Here is a 16,881-nt window from a genome sequence, read left to right as displayed (position 1 = left end):
ACCCCAGATCCACCTTAAAATTGTCAGAGGACAGAAAAACCTAGATTGCTTAGCAGTTAACTGTGTAAATGAGGGAAAGTCATCACAACCACATGCAGGCTTCCAGCATGAGCCGCTGGATGATGGTAAAGTGTTGAAGCTCCTTATCTTAACCCAAGACTGCTGCCTCTGGCTAACCTGGAGCCCACCGAGTCTGAACAGGTCAATAACTCATTGCAAAAACAGAAATACCTGGAAAAACTCAGCAGGTCTGGCAGCATTGGCGGAGAAGAGCAAAGTTGACATTTCGAATCCTCATGACCCTTCAACAGAACTAAGTATTCTCTGCTGAGTTTTTCCAGGTATTTCTGTTTTTGTTTTGGATTTCCAGCATCCGCACTTTTTTTGTTTTTATCTCAGTAACTCATTGCATTGCTGTACATATTTTGTGTAATCTATTCAGAATCATAGCACTTGAAAAAGATTATGGAAGTAAAATTGACCTTAGGCGGTTATCCAAGTGGATGCTGTTGAAATGGGCTGCATGTTTTAAACCCTGCTAAGTTTTCTTTCCCATTGAAGTTAATGTTTTGTGCTACTGCCCAAAACCAGTTTAACTGCATCTTCCCACACCAACCCCCATCACCCCCACACCACCCCCCGCCCGCAACACTCCATAGGCCCATTAGGAAAAAGACTAGTTTGAGTATAATTTCAAGATTAACCTTAATATTTCCCTCTCCCAACTACTGATAAGATGTTACGGCCATCACAGGCTACATTGTTCTGAGTAGGAGCTGTGTTGTCTCATGGCCAGTGAACAACCTGTGAAACTGTGAGACAATCTCCTTTGTTCATCTGCATGCTGCTGCAGGCTTTCTCAACCTTCATATGTTTGACCTCCTGTGTTAATTGCATTTCTTTGAGACAATACACTGGGCTGAAATTTGTGAAACTAAAGCAGACAAAGGGCCACTGTATGAGCAGATTGAATTTGTCGTTCGATAGTTTGACAATTCTCAGTGCCACATGAACATTTATTTTGGTTCTGCAGCATGTAAAGGCTGTTGATGTTGTGGAATTCATTCAGGTTTACATTGTTGGTGGATTGCAAAGAATAGATTTTCACACAGCTTTCAGGGTTTTTTTCCAAATCATGTCCGCATTGGAGAGGCCTGTACAAGACAACATGATGAGCACTGGAATGTTAGCTGACAAAGGTAGGCTAAGCATTCCATCCAGCTGCAGGGACAACCAAATGGCAGAACTACCGGTAGCACCTGTTTATATTTTGAACAGAAGGGTCTGTCTTCTGTTGCTGCTAGAGGCAACAAACCTGAGGGTCCCGATGTCGGCAGAGACACGAACTCAGACTTGCACTGCCGCCAGAAAATAACTTGTTTAAAAAAGCTGCTTCTGCTTTTTTAAAAAGTGATTTCCTTCACAGCAGTGGATTGGTGGCAGGAAAGGTCTTCTACCCGTTCCCTGTGTTCCCCTCCCCCGCCGTATCCACCCTGCCCCCTCACTGGAGCTAGCCTGGCCCTGCTGGAACACCCACTGATTTACCTTCTCATCTGGCTTCGTGGCTCCTTGCGGTTGGCAGCTGGCTGCAGTCAGAGCAGTGGCCGCTGCTTCCGGTGTCACTGCTGGGTCCAGAGAGCTGTCGGGTGTTTGGTTGGCCAACAGTTCCTGGAGGCAGAACTTCCTCCCCAGATGGGGGCAGAAGACTCACCTGAAGCCAATTAACAGCCCGACAACCATTAAAGACTGCAGGGTATCTTACAGTTTCGTCAGAGTAGCAGGGATCAGGCACTGTAAAATCCAGCCCAATGTTTCAGGTCTGTGACTTTGCATTTCTCACAGACTGAAGGAGTCCGTCCATATGGAGAAAGACCTAGAGAATATTCAGACTTGGGACAGATATGTGGCAAGTGACATTCATGCCACACAAGTGCCAGGTAATTACCCAACAAGTCAACCACATCACCACTGCTGAATCCTCCACTATCAATATCCTGGGGGTTGTCATTAACCAGAAACTTAACTGGACCAGTCATAGAGTTATAGAGGTCTGCAGCACAGAAAAAGGCCCTTCGGTCCTTTGAGTCTGCGCTGGTCAAACAAGAACCTAACTATTCTAATCCCATTTTCCAGTACTAGGCCCATAGCCTTGTATGTCATGGCATCGCAAGTGCACATCCAAATACTTCTTAAATGCTATGAGGGTTTCTGCCTCTACCACCCTTTCAGGCAGTGAGTTCCAGATTCCCACCACCCTGTGGGTGAAAAAATTCTTCCTCACATCCCCTCTAAACCTCCTGCGCCTTACCTTAAATCTATGCCCCCTGGTTATTGATCCCTCCACCAAGGGGAAAAGTTCCTTCCTATCTACCCTATCTATGCCCCTCATAATTTTATACACCTCAATCATGACCCCTCTCAATCTCCTCTGCTCCAGGGAAAATAACCCCAGTCTGTCCAATCTCTCCTCATAACTAAAGCTCTCCAGCCCAGGCAACATCCTGGTAAATCTCCTCTGCACTCTCTCCAGTGCAATCACAACCATCCTATAATACGGATTCCAGAACTGCACGCAATAGTCTAGCTGTGGCCTAACCAGCATTTTATACAGTTCCAGCATAACCTCCCTGCTCTTATATTTTATGCCTCGGCTACTAAAGACAAGTATCCCATATGCCTTCTTAACCACCTCATCTGCCTGTCAAGCTACCTTAAGGGACCGGTGGACATGTACACCAAGGTCCCTCTGGTCCTCAGTACTTTCCAGGGTCCTACCATTCATCTTGTGTTCCCGTGCCTTGTTTGTCCTGCCCAAATGCATCACCTCACGTTTATCCGGATTAAATTCCATTTGCCACTGATCAGCCCATCTGGCCAGCCCATCTATATCCTCCTGTAATCTAAGGCTATCCTCCTCATTATTTACCAGCCCACATATTTTCATGTCATCCGCGAACTTACTGGTCAACCCTCCTACATTCAAGTCTAAATCGTTTATATATACCACAAACAGCAAGGGACCCAACACCGATCCCTGTGGAACCCCATTGGACACAGGCGTCCAGTCACAAAAACACCCCTCAACCATCACCCTCTGCTTCCTGCCACTCAGCCAATTCTGGATCCGATTTGCCAAATTGCCTTGGACCTCATGGGCTCTTATCTTTGTTATCAGTTGCTCATGCGGGACCTTATCAAATGCCTTGCTCAAGTCCAAGTTGACTACGTCAAATGCATTGCCCTCATTTACCCACCTGGTCACCTCTTCGAAAAATTCAATCAAATTGGCTAGACATGACCTCCCCTTAACAAAACCATGCTGACTGCCTTGATTAATTCCTGCCTCTCCAAGTGCAGATTAATTCTGTCCCTCAGAATTGCTTCCAAAAGTTTCCCCACTACTAAGGTTAGACTGACTGGCCTGCAGTTCCCTGGTTTATCCCTTTCCCCTTTCTTGAATAACGGTACCACATTGGCTGTCCTCCAGTCCCCTGGCACCTTTCCATATAACTGCTGTGGCTTTAAGAGCAGGTCAGAAACAGGGAATTTTGTGACAGTTAATTCCCTTGCTGACTCTCCAAAGCCCATCCACCAGCTACAAAGCACAAGTCAGGAGTGGGATGGAATACTCTCCACTTGCCTGGATGAGTGAGGCTCCAACAACACTCAAAGCTCAACACAATCCAGGACAAAGCAGCTTGCCAAGCCTCCTTCAATAGCACCTTCCAAACCCAGGACCCCTAATACCTAGAAGGACAAGTGCAGCAGATGCATTGGAACACCGCCACCTGCAAATTCCCCTCCAGGCCACATGGCATCCTGATTTGGAACTATATTGTCATTCCTTCCTTGTCGCTGGGTCAACTTCCTGGAAGTCCCTTTCTAACAGTACTGTGGGTGTACTTGGATTGCAGCAGCCCACCAAGAAGGCAGCTCACCACTGCCTTCTCAAGAACAATTAATGAGGAGGAACAAAAGCTGGCCTAATCCCAGGAAAAAAAACAGTTTGAATCTAAATGTGAGGCTCTTCTACCATAGGGGCATCAGGTTTGAGTCCTGTCCTCTCTTTGCACCAAAACTTATATACATACTCTCTTCCTTGTGTGGCAATAGAGGGCAGGAGTGCAAACCCTTCGCAGCCTGGGTTAAATGTACAGTCTACTATCTAGCTGTCAGCTAACTCAACTTAGACCAACAACAAGAACTTGTATAAATCATCCAAACTTGTTTCAAAGACTGGAATCAAATCATATATTTAACACTCTGGCCTGTGTGGCTCAGCTGAATACTGCCTTTATGAACTGAGCATTAGAAGAGTACCCTATGTGCCTTGTCAATATCAAAGTTGAACTCAGATTGGGTCTCAGATCAAGTTTTCAGGTTGGGCTGAGATGAACTCAGAGTCCCAGGCAAGTTTGGGAGCTCAGAAAACTTATATTCAAGCCCAGAGATAAAAACAAAAAAACTGTGGATGCTGGAAATCCAAAACAAAAACAGAATTACCTGGAAAAACTCAGCAGGTCTGGCAGCATCGGCGGAGAAGAAAAGAGTTGACGTTTCGAGTCCTCATGACCCTTCGACAGAACTTGAGTTCGAGTCCAAGAAAGAGTTGAAATATAAGTATATAAGTATAAATATAAGTATATTTCAACTCTTTCTTGGACTCGAACTCAAGTTCTATCAAAGGGTCATGAGGACTCGAAACGTCAACTCTTTTCTTCTCCGCCGATGCTGCCAGACCTGCTGAGTTTTTCCAGGTAATTCTGTTTTTGTTTTGGATTTCCAGCATCCACAGTTTTTTTGTTTTTGTTTCTCCCTGTGTCCCTTTCCTGTTTTTGCATTTAAATCTGCCACTGTCTCCTGAACCAATGGGGTGATCAACCTTTCTGTCTATCAATATTGTTCCCTGTCTGTCCATGCACTAGTGTCTTGAATTATTTTTAGAATTTTTTGGTTAGAATGTTTGGCTGTTAGGATTTAGTCACTTAAATATGGATTTGCTGAGCAAAACTATTGTAAGAGTGAAACGTATGGGGGAATATATGCCAAATATCTTGCTAAAGAGATTCTGTGATCAAGTAGGCTGTTAACACTTGCAGTTAAGCTGAATTTTGACCAGAATCAATTCCAATCATGCTTATATGCACAGAACTAGTTCAGTGTGTTTAGTGGCTCAAAAGAGGAGACAGTTCTGACTGTGAATCGCAAGACTACTGTCAAAGGTATCTGCTGTCGTTGCCTGTGCAAAGTTTTGAGTCATTTATTTTTAGGAATGTTATTGCCAATACAAGAGCTGGACGTCTGCAGTTGACAACATTCCATAAAAGCAAAAGTGTCTTTAGTGTTCCATATGACCTTTGGAGTTAATAAAGCTTTCTTACAAACATAATGGGTTATGTTATGGTAGAAGGTAAATTAGAAAATGGCATAACATCCCGAATAAGCTTTCTAGGAGTCTATGTAAATCATGAAATGTTACGTAAAACTAGAACCCAGAAACTCTAGTGAGATGCTCCACAAGTGGAAGATTGGCAGAGAGGACCCCAAATCCATTGAATAAGATGCTAAGTCTGCCGAAGCAGAGAGGCCCAGACTGTTTCCAGCTTATGGGGACAGGGGAATTTCCATATAGAGCAGGTGCTTTACACCGATAAGAGGTTTACAATGACAGGCAAAGTAAACCATTACTGGGATGTCGGTGCCATGTATCTCCAACAGAGCAGAGTCAGGGCAGAGCTGAACGGAAATTCAGTTTCTGAACTTTTGAGCTTCTGAAGGATCAAGATTCTGAGTAGCAGCAAAAGTAGAATCTTTCCTGCCATTTCTGTGGAATTAACACCAGCTCTTGCCCCAGATAGCCTAGGGACACTCCTAGATATGCCCTCTTTAGAGGGAAGCATATGAAAATTTACCTATGCACCCCCTTTCCCACCACCATAAATAGATAGCTTAAAAAATATTGTCAGAATCCAGGAAGAACCCCATTTCCTTGTCCACCTCTAGGAATTCCACTAGGTTTCTGTCTTTGATCTGATCAGAATTACAGCACTCAGATGTGTAGTGGTAATATTATTTAAACACACTTCAGCCTGCTATTTGGTTAGGATTTACATTTATTTTTGATCTTTGTTCATTAATTGCCTCTGCTTAAGGTGAAACTGTTGTTGATTGTTTTGACCATTAAGTTATAATGACCTTTTTCAGATAAACAAATGCTATTTCCTGTCATAAACCTGTCTGACTCATGTGTAAGCAAGCACTTATTGTGTTCATTGCATTGGCTGTCAGCTGAGATTTGTTCATGCACCCCCACAGATAAAGCAGCCCTGTTGCAGGCTTGGTTGGCAGCCAAACAATTGCAACTGACAAGTTCTTCATCAATTACAAAACAGTCTATCTGAACTCAAAACTACTATTTAGTTACCCTCAAGTTGCTTCATCTTGTCTCCCGAGGTGTTTTATGTCTAGCTTCTATCAGACACATTGTACTGTGATTTTTCTTTACTGGACTGACTCAATAAAGCTCTGAATAAGGTTTCAAATTTCTCAAGTCCCATCAAAAGGGACATATTGAATGACATTTAATCATCTCTTTCTAGCTTGAGTTGCTTGAATGCTGTCGTAATTGTTGTCAGGTTTTAATTTCACTCATACTGTCTATTGTTTGTATTCTTGTCAAATATTGGGGAGGAGGTCAGGCATGCTGAAAAACAATCCTGCCTGAAATGGGAGTGAAATTGTAGTGGAAGATTATGCAAAATTCTGGAAGTATACATCCAGCCCATCTCAACTTTCCTATGGCATCCCTGCTGGCACCTCCTGTAGCTCATTTCCTTCCCCCTCACCCTATTTACTGCTGCTTTCTGTGAAGACTATGTGTAAGGTCATGGTAGGCCTGGTATAGTGGAAATAGTGCCCCAAAGCTCAGGAAATGTAAGGAGAGGGGCTAATACAGACTTCCATTCAAATACTTGTGTACATCATGGTCTCTGACAAGACTGAGGTTAATTGATATTCAAGATCCCTCTGCGTCCTTAAATGCCTAGCCATTCCTTCATAGGTTGTGAAGCACTTTGGAAACGTTGTGAAAGGCATTGTATAAATGCCAGTCATTTTTTAAATCACATCTGGCTATGCAGTGGTGGCCCTACTGTAGCACTACCAAGATTCTGTGGCTGGCACTGCTGAGCTCTCTTTTGCGAGCTTGCATTGCATCAATAATAATCCTTGACACAGGGGAATGGATTAGGCCTGGGGCAGAGTCAGAGGAGCAGGAGAATCTTGCCCAATGTGTCAAAGTACAGATCAAACATCAGTATTATTCAATCATGCTGCTCAGCCGCTAAATCACCTGAGAACCAAAGGAGTGCATGATATGTTCTTCTGTACCTCTATAAATGAGAAGTATCAAGAAAAGCCAACTTTTGGCAAGTTTCCAAAAATTAAAAGTACCAGGCACTGCTTAGCATTTAATTTTGCAGCCTCTTTAGACAGCAGCAGCAGCAGTGATATCCAAGATCTGCCTAAGAGGCCCAAAGTCCTTCAGTTCCTCCCCATCACAGTAGAGTAATAGTTTTAACACATTATCATTTTGCCTGTAACTCTTAAAGTTATAGGGGAGAGAAAAAAACCACATTCATGGAACGTTTTGGCCAGAAATATTTCTAAGCTCACGGGCACTTATCCAAAGTTGGATGCAGAAGATAGCAATTCATGCATTTCATCTACTACCTGCTCCTAATAATTTAAAGCAATTTTTGCATGAAAAGCATTTGAATAATCCAGTTATTTGAATGACCCAATGTAATTAAAATAGCAAGGTTGAGAGAGTGTAAAAAGAATTTGAATTTTCCAGTAATATCTGTTAATATATATGAGTTGGAAAAGTGACAATAAAACACTCATATAAATTCTGTCCAGTTGTGTAAAAATAGTGCTCACAAGCATATGGTATGTGATTTAAATGTTTGTACATGAACTTCATTGATCAGAATTCAACTATCTCACTCATTGATGAGTAAGATAACTTTAAATTCATGTCTCAGAATTTTTTTCCCAACAGAAATGCAAAACCCAGGTTAAATTGCAAACTCTCTCAATAACTCAGCTGCTAACATACTTGGTAGTGACTGGTAGAGAAAAATATCCAGGTATGTGATCAGGTATGATAACATTTGTACAAAAGCATGAAAATTTGCCAAAAAGACTTTGCCTTGGACTCACAACTATTGCCACTTTAAATAAGATTTTTATGCAAACAACAACTACTTATATAGCACCTTTAATGTCATAAAACATCTGAAGGAACTTCACAGGAGCATTATAATACAAAGCACTGAGCCTCAAAAGGAGTTATTAGGTCTGATGACCAAAAGCTTTGTCAAAGGGGTAGCTTCTAAGAAGTGTTTTAAAGGAGGAAAGTGAGGCAACAGTCCAAAATAGGTTTTAGATTTAAAATAGACTCAGCAAGTCCTGGGCAGTGGGATTCCAAATGGCTTTTCACTAGCTTCAGTTCCATTACACAGCAGACTTATGCACAAATGCTGGAGACTTCATTAAGGCTATTTCACACACTTCTGTTAGATCTTATAAGGCCTTCTCCCACAGAACCTTTCATTCTCCCTTATATATGGCTCTGTCTTTTAATAAATTTAAATTCTATTGTCCCATACGCCTTTAAAACTGTATCTCCCTCATAATATAAAAACTTTCATGTTGTTACTATATATTGGGAAAAAAAACCCACATTCCTTAGCCTTGCTTATCTAGCTAGTTGTAAACAGACTGAGATTCCTTTGAAATCCAAATGTCCCTTCATTTATCTAAAAATGCAAATTCCTGTCACACTTTACATGCTAAGCCAGCATCCATGTTTACTCATTAGCTTGTCAAGCACCTAGTTTCTTTTGATGATTTAAACTTGCAGTGTACTTGACTTCAAAAGTAATTAAATTGCACACAGACAGACTCAACTATACTTACTCCCATAAACCTACTTCACAATAAACCAGAAAAATGTTATGAAAATTATTATACTTTCATGACACTCACTCCACCTTGATGCAAAAATTCACAACGTAAACACTGTTTGTTAGGGTGTACTGCAGACAACATTCTCACTTACGTCCCTCTTTTGTTATTGTTGATACATTCCAAGAACCAACCAGAACTGTTCCGGGTGACCAGAATTTTACAGCATCCTAGATCATGTACCCTATCCAGGGCAAGCACCAGCTCAGATGTGTCAATTTTAGGAGATCTAAGCAGTTTAGGAGAGTGCAGCAGGTGAATAAAAATGTATAGATGAGCAGAAGCATTGTAGAAGAGAAGCAGAAGTGTGTTTCTCCACAGCTGCTGAATCTTTGGGATTGGACATCGCAGGACCTAACAGAAGGATAATAACTACATATTTATTGCTGACTTTAGTGATTAAGGAGGAGCCCAAAATCCTACTCTCACTCACTGACCAGATAGTGATTTCTGCATAGTTGGAGCAGGAGATATCTCCAATATGGCAATGAGGAGTTAAAATCACCAAGTCCTCGTGTGACACCTTCATGCAAGCCTCCCACCCACCCTATCAACCAGAGGCCACACTCAGGCCTTGATTTAAAATCGAGACATAAGTTTACAGTTTTACTACATGTATTGATGCGATCTCAAAAGCCAAGCACCACTGCTGTAAGTCATGACATCTTCTGGCAAAAAGAAAACTAGGAAAAACAATAAAAAACATGGAATATTAAGTTCAGATCAGTTAAAATATCAGCTGACTAAAGTCAATTATAAGTCTAAAAGACAATAGAGGACTGAGTTCGTGTTGATAAACCTTTCAGATTATGATGTCATCTCTCTATTAATATCGTACTGTTTATGAGACAATACAAATGGTCTTTTCTGAGATATAATAAGTGATACTGTTTATGGAACCCACAACAGTTTGTTTAGGTACTTTGTACAACACATTGTATTTAAATTCACATTTTAAAGTAAAATGGGTAAGCGCACTGAATAAAAATGATTTGAGGAGAATTTTTACTACTTTCTGTAATAAGTCAAAACAAGACAGTGAGACACTTTTGTTAAGCATTTACCTTGCCTTTAGTAAGGACATTTTTAATTGTAATGCAGCTGTTTTTTGTTACTTGCCTCATGGCTGAGTAATTGATGTATTTCAAAGGCAGCTGTAAAGCTTGTCCTCCAGCAGTAGCGGCTCCCTTGATGTTTGTTCGACAAACACATTTGTGGATTAGTGAAGTGAGTTGACAAAATGCCTGTAAAATGGGAGGGGGAAATTCTATGGCAAGGTTGCTAAACAACACCATAATGGTTGATCCACTTGGTGTCTGTTACAAACTACTGTACAATGCAGGAATAGGACTTTCTTCCCACCAGCTGCAATTCTGAGATCATGTGGGTAGCAGACTATTGAAGGTTTTGAAAACAAATCCTGACTTTCTGCCCCCAAGTTATTTCCTGCTCTGTGACTCAACAGTGGGAGTGGTAGCTCTAATACTTTCTTGTGTAATTTGTCAACTTTGGTATTTGCCGCCAAGGCTGTCTGGAAGTTGAGGGTCACTGGTGTTTCAAAGTTGCGCTGTGCGTCTGGCAGAAAACAAACAGAAACTGATGAAAAGCTTTACTGTTTCTCTTCCTAACTGCTGGAGCATACCATGGGAAATTATTGATACAAACTCCGCACATCTTTCTGTGCCCTGAGAAGCAAACCCAAGCCAAATTCTTCTAACGCCTACCCTTGTTACAGGTGTTGGTGGCTGCACCCTGTTGTGAAAATGTATTGTGTGTCATTTAGTCAGATTGGCACTGCAAAATCACCATGGCAATTTCCTATCAGATGTTAGAGGAAGATTAAACAAGAACTTAGAGGTCAAAATAAATAAAACTCCAAGTATGTCTGCGCTCATATGATACGTTTTGTCCCTCGGGCAGGAAAAAAACATCAGTCAACCTCGGGCCAAAGCAATTCATCTGTGCCAGCTTTGGAAGGGATTGCCACTCACAAATCAGCCTCGACAACCACAACGGACTATGTTCAGTCCAGAGGCGACATACACCCTGGGCGCAGTCCATCATCTCCAGAGACAGATGGATGCCACTTGTTAAATTATACTATCCTGCTTGAGGTCAAAGCAGCTTGACATTTGCATAAATGAGAAACAAAGTTCAAGTTAGTTGATGCTTGACTATAATTAAAGCAAAGTATATCGAGATCTTCTGCAGTGTCATCTTAAAGCCTAGCTTCAAGTGTGAAACCAGAATCCATATGCATTTGACTTTCCCATTTCAGTTGCTTTGGAGAATAGCCAGCCCATCTGTCTACTATATTCCAGCCTTTAGTGAAGAAACAAGTCAGCTTTACAAAGTGCAGGTTGTCCTCAGGAAACCCTTTTTTTTAGTAGTTCAACTGGTGCGGTAATTACTATAAATAGGAGTTTATGGAAACATCAATCTATGAAAAGAAAATTGAATTTTTTATGTAAGTGATTTTTTTAAAACTCTGCCAATTTTGCCCCCTTTTAAGGGGGATTGGGAGGCCTTTGCGTTCTCAGCCCTGTATACCTATTGCATAAGGAAAAGTATGGATAGGCAGATGAATTGATGTGATAACAGGCATACAAGTTAATGTTCAATATTACTGAATTGAGACAGAATAGAAAATACACCCTTGAGCCTAAATCTTTGTAGATTTGTCTATTACCTAGCGGAGCTAATAGCTCACGTTCATTGCTTGTGTCATCTTGCTGACTAGATACTAGCACCTGTCATTGGCACAATCACTTGTTATCACAAATAATCCTTGGTCCTGAAAATGAGTAGAGAATAAGCCATGTCAGTAATACTGTAATTTAAGGAACTGGTCCTCCAAACCACTTGATACTAAATGTTAAGGAACACTTAATAAACCTGCCTAAGAACAGCATTGCCAAGGTCAGACATTAGAAAATTATGAGGTATTTTCGCATTAGAAGCAAAAAATGCTAGAAATACTCAGGTCAGGCAGCATCTGTGGAGAGAAACAGAGGTCGGGATTTTCCATGTCCACTGGTGTTGGGCATGTTCGTTGGTGTGAGCAGACAATATGACAACAAGGCCAAAAATCGGTTTCACGACATTGTGAAACCAGATTGTGATTTTCTACTCAGTCCATCAATGGCGGGTCGTGTTCCCCGCCATCAGACGCCGAGAACCCCATTGTAATACATCAGTATTTCATTATAAGGCTAGCCCGCCAAACTCATCCCCCCAACTGGATTGTCCGCCCACTTTGGCAGGAAAACACACCGACGTTTTCACAATAGCCTATTTTAAGATGGGCTGTACTTCGCTTGGGACTTCAAGGTTTGTTTGCCTACCTTGCTTCATTCAGCACTCACAGTCATCAGAGCCAGGCTTCACAGACAGCACCACATCATTTAGAGGGGCTTACAGGCAGGTCTCTGCCTACCAGATCAGCCATATGTATGTGGCTTTTCAATGGCTGCAGGACTAGAGCTTGCTTTGGGAAGGGGGAAAAGTGGCCTCAGGCAGGGAAAGAGGCTGCAGGACGAGAGCTGTACTGGGGAAGGAAGTTATCTCAGGGTGTGTGTGGGGGCACATGTTGATCTGTGCAAGTGGCCTCAAGATGGTGAGGGCTGAGGAGGCAGTCTCCAGAGGAGATGAGGCCAGATGGACATGTGAGGGTATGTGAAAGAGAATGGATGGTGATGTCCCTTGAGTTGACAGTGAGTGAGTTGCCAGTGAATGTGTGATGGGCTTGAGTGTGTGAGTTTAGGATGATGAGATGGTTGCCATACCCTGGCTGCACGGATGAGATCATTCATCCTCTATCTGCACTGGATGGCCAACCTCTTCTGTGCAACATTGGCACTGATCACCACTGTCATCGCCTACCAAGCTGGAGTGGTGATGTTATTGCCCCTCCTGTGGCCAGAGTCGGGGTAGAGGACATCACAGCGGGGCCTCCATGGCATCTAAAAGGGGCTTGCAGGCTGCAGTCTTTTTGCCTTTTGGGGCCATAACTTCTTTGTTGTAATCCTGGGCTGGAAGCACTGAGCGCGGCTGTACTTTAAATGTGGTGCCTGGCGTGAGGAAGCGGCGAGGTGACAGTGTGGCAGGCGAATCGGAGCCCACCCACCATCAAAATGGCAGGTTTCCTGGGGATGCATAATTAATGCAGCGGGCTTGGGATGATACGGTGTGAAAAGCCGCCATTGCGGCTGGCGGGAAAATTGTTTTTCCCACCATTACTGCACTTAGAGCAAATCTTGGACGATTTTGCCCAGAGCCAACGTTTCAGGCTAATGGCCTTTCGTCAGAACTTTGTTTCTCTCCACAGATGCTGCCTGACCTGTTGAGTATTTATAGCATATTTTGTTTCTGTTCCAGATTTCCAGCATCTGCAGTATTTTGTTTTTGTATATGTATTTTTGCATGTTTTGTTTTTGATGGGGGTAGGGAAATGCACCATTGACTTCAAAACAATTGAAATTAATTGTGACCAGGTTATTCTTTTCAAGTGAGAAATGCAGAAAGATTTACTTATTTGTACATCTATTATACATATGTATACACACACACACATGCACGCAAGACACACCAGAATTAGCTGTCACTGGGAATAAGGAAAATTTGACAGCTTTGTAAGTATGCAGGTTTGTTTTGAGCAGGGCGAGGCAGCCCACATGGCTCCTAGTTATAAAAAAGCCTGGGGTGGATTACTGTCTTTTTGCTTGTATGCCTAAACTTATCTGAAGGGAGCAACAGCTCACACAATACTAAGACCTGTAATAACTTGTCTTAGACTGCAGCTGTTCAGTCTAGCTCTGAGATCAAGAAACGAGTTGAAGCTTTGAGTGTTTTATTGAATAACACACAGTCGTGTCTGTGTGTGGCCAGCATGATCAGGTATGCTTCTAATTTTCAGCACGTGGATAGAGCCCCTTAAATCAATATCTATCCAATTTTAGTCCTGAATACATGGCAGGATTGTGGGAATTTTGCAGATGGGGCTTTAAGTTGATGGAGTATTATGCCACATTCTTACTTCTCACCGTCTTAACTCACTTTAGATCAGTCATGGGAGGAAGACCACCCAACCCAGGCAGGTGGGAGCCTACCTTGCATTCATAGGCCATGGTGTAATGATGTAATTGGTGCCGCAGCCCCATTTTAACCTAGGGCTCCTCAGGCTCCTTACCTGTTTTCCTTTCGAGTCTGCCAAACCTGACTCCCTCCTGCCAGTTCAGTGAGGAGACAGTGCTAAAGCATTTAATGTGGTCCGTGAGTTAAAATGATCTGGGTGTCAAGCTGACCTATCAGTGGGAAAGAGGGAACCTCCTACCACGCCCACTACCACCACACCCACAAAATCACCTTGATAACCTTCACCCCTGTCCCATCTCCCCGCCTACCCACAGTCTTGAATATGTCACAGGATAAACTCAACACTTTTGTGTGTCTCATAAAATTTGTGCTTTAGACAATAAGAAGGAAAATGAAAATGAAAGATTTGCCGGGCTGTGGGCAAAAAGTGAGGGAGTGGCACTAGGTGAATTGCTCTTGCAGAGAGCTGGCACAGACACAATGAGACAAACCGCCTCCTTTGGTGCTGTAACCATTCTATGATTCTATGGTTTCTGCATAACTGGAGAAATATTTGCCCTTTCCCATATGATCAGAGTGGAGTTGCTTATGCAAAGACTGCCATAAACTACTTCACCATTTCACATTGCAATGAGTGAATTTATAGTCTACGGTTTCTTAAAATTAATTCCTAAAGCACAGCTGACAGCAAATATGTATTTCTCCTGCAGTTGGCTGCACTTGAAAATCTTAAATATCTGCCTTGTGAACAGCTGTTAAATTTTCCACCTGTGATGTGAAAAAATAGACAGGACACAGCATCACATTCCCAAAACTTCCATTGTTGTGTAACAGCATCCTACAGACCTACCAGGGGACACTGTATGAGTGTGCTGATAGATACCACAATTCCCATAAACAAAATCTCTTCATGATCGTATGTAAATTAGCCCATATTACATTGTGGAAATCAAAATGGAACAGTGCAAACCAGTTCACTGACAGTTAAAGGGGAATTAACTTCCTTCACCCAGCAGGAACTTCATGAGTTCACTTAAAGTCAGGGTCCTCTGATATACGTTGGGCCGCAAAGGCTCTTTCAATAGCATCTTGCAAACCCACAATCTCTCCCATCTAGAAGGGCAAGGGCAGCAGGTGCATGGGAACACCCCCACTATCTGCAAGTTCTTCTCCAAGCCATGCTGCACCATCCTGACTTGGAACTATATCGCCGTTCCTTCACTATTGCTGGATCAAAATCCTGGAACTCCCTAACAGCACTGTGGTTGTAACTAAAGCATTGGACTGTAGTGTTTCAAGAAGACGGCTCACCACCACCTTTTCAATGGCAATTAGGGATGGACAATAAATGCTGATCTTACAGCAATGCCCATGTCTCACTATCAAATAATAAAAAAGAGGGGTTTCAGGATAGTGATTAAGAGCACAACACTGCCCAGTTTTCCCACTTAGTCCGGAGGTTATGGAGTCAATTGTACCACCCAAACCATTGTCCAATTTAAACTCGTCAACATAAATCAAATATCAAGCTTGCAGCCTCGTTGTCTGTAAGACTTAGTTGTCCATTGAATAAGCTTACTGAAACCATTGACGAAGATCCTAAAATTATAATTTTCAAATTTTGTACATTTTTCAGAATTGCTGTGTAAAGGGGAAGCAAAGCATTTTGACGCCAGTGATCTTAATAAACTTAGTGGAGCTTTATCATCATATCAGCAGCAATACCCTTTCCCCCCATCTAATAAGAGAATTTTCATTTACAAGATATTGTAAAACAGTTCACAGTCACTTATATAAGAAGGTACATCAGCCAATTTGGACACAGCACGGTTCACAAAAAGAAAAGGAGATAATTGATCAATTGATCTTTTTCTGGCTGAGGTAGGAGATTGGACACCAGGAGACTTATCCAACCTACAAATAATGCCAAACAAACTTTTAACATCCACCTGAACCAGTAGTCGAGGCTTCAGTTTTGTCTCATTCAAAAGAGAATGGCCTTTGATATTCAGCTGCTAAATGGTCTCCTAAGACTCCAATATGGCGGGTAGGTATCATACACTCATTACGAGCTAGAAATACATTGCATGCCATATTGGTAAAGAGCAAAAAGTCAGTAGATAGTGCCCAAACCTGAAGCAGGCATAGGCTGTTCTATATGTAAGAAAGGGACCTAACTGAAGCCTCCACTGCAAGATTGGATTGCTCTCTGAAAAATCTGGTTTATCTGCAGCCTGAAAACCAGAAACCAAACTGGAGTGTCCACTTGGCACCTGCCACTCAGTGGATTTAAATTTAAATTAAAGCACTTTTTTGCATAGTTTTAAGTGATTTTGAGTGGAACTTTATTGGTGCATGGCACCATGCTGCTCATTATGATATCCTTTGTGGTCCTGTGCATTCCTGCCAGTTACTGAGTTACAGGTTTGAGGTCAGAGCTTAAGATGAGATCATAGAAAAAATTTTGCAAATTAACCCAAATAACTATTTTGCAAGCTTATGTATTCTGTTTGCACAATGGGTAAGAAGAACCATCTGTAACAATTTCAGCTTAATTTATGTGAGGTGTCTTGGCAATCCAATTTTTATCGGGGGGGGAACTTTTTCATCATTTTTGTCAGTTACTTCATACATGAGTGACACGACAAACATACATACAAACATAAGAATTAGGAGCAGGAGTAGGCCACTCAGCCCCTCAAGCCTGCTCTGCCATTTGATAAGATCGTGGCTGATCTGATTGTAACCTCTACTTTC

The 16,881-nt window shown here is 42.2% G+C and overlaps 1 protein-coding gene across 1 annotated transcript in view; it reads left to right on the top strand.

The window, feature by feature from the left end:
• Positions 1-16,881, top strand: part of LOC121279420 (disks large-associated protein 1-like) — a 253,428-nt gene that overhangs the window by 169,793 nt on the left and 66,754 nt on the right. The gene's annotated exons all lie outside the window — the stretch shown is intronic.

This window comes from Carcharodon carcharias, chromosome 6 (genome assembly GCF_017639515.1).
Source record: "Carcharodon carcharias isolate sCarCar2 chromosome 6, sCarCar2.pri, whole genome shotgun sequence".
NCBI lineage: Eukaryota > Metazoa > Chordata > Chondrichthyes > Lamniformes > Lamnidae > Carcharodon > Carcharodon carcharias.
This window is presented reverse-complemented; position numbering and strand designations above follow the sequence as displayed.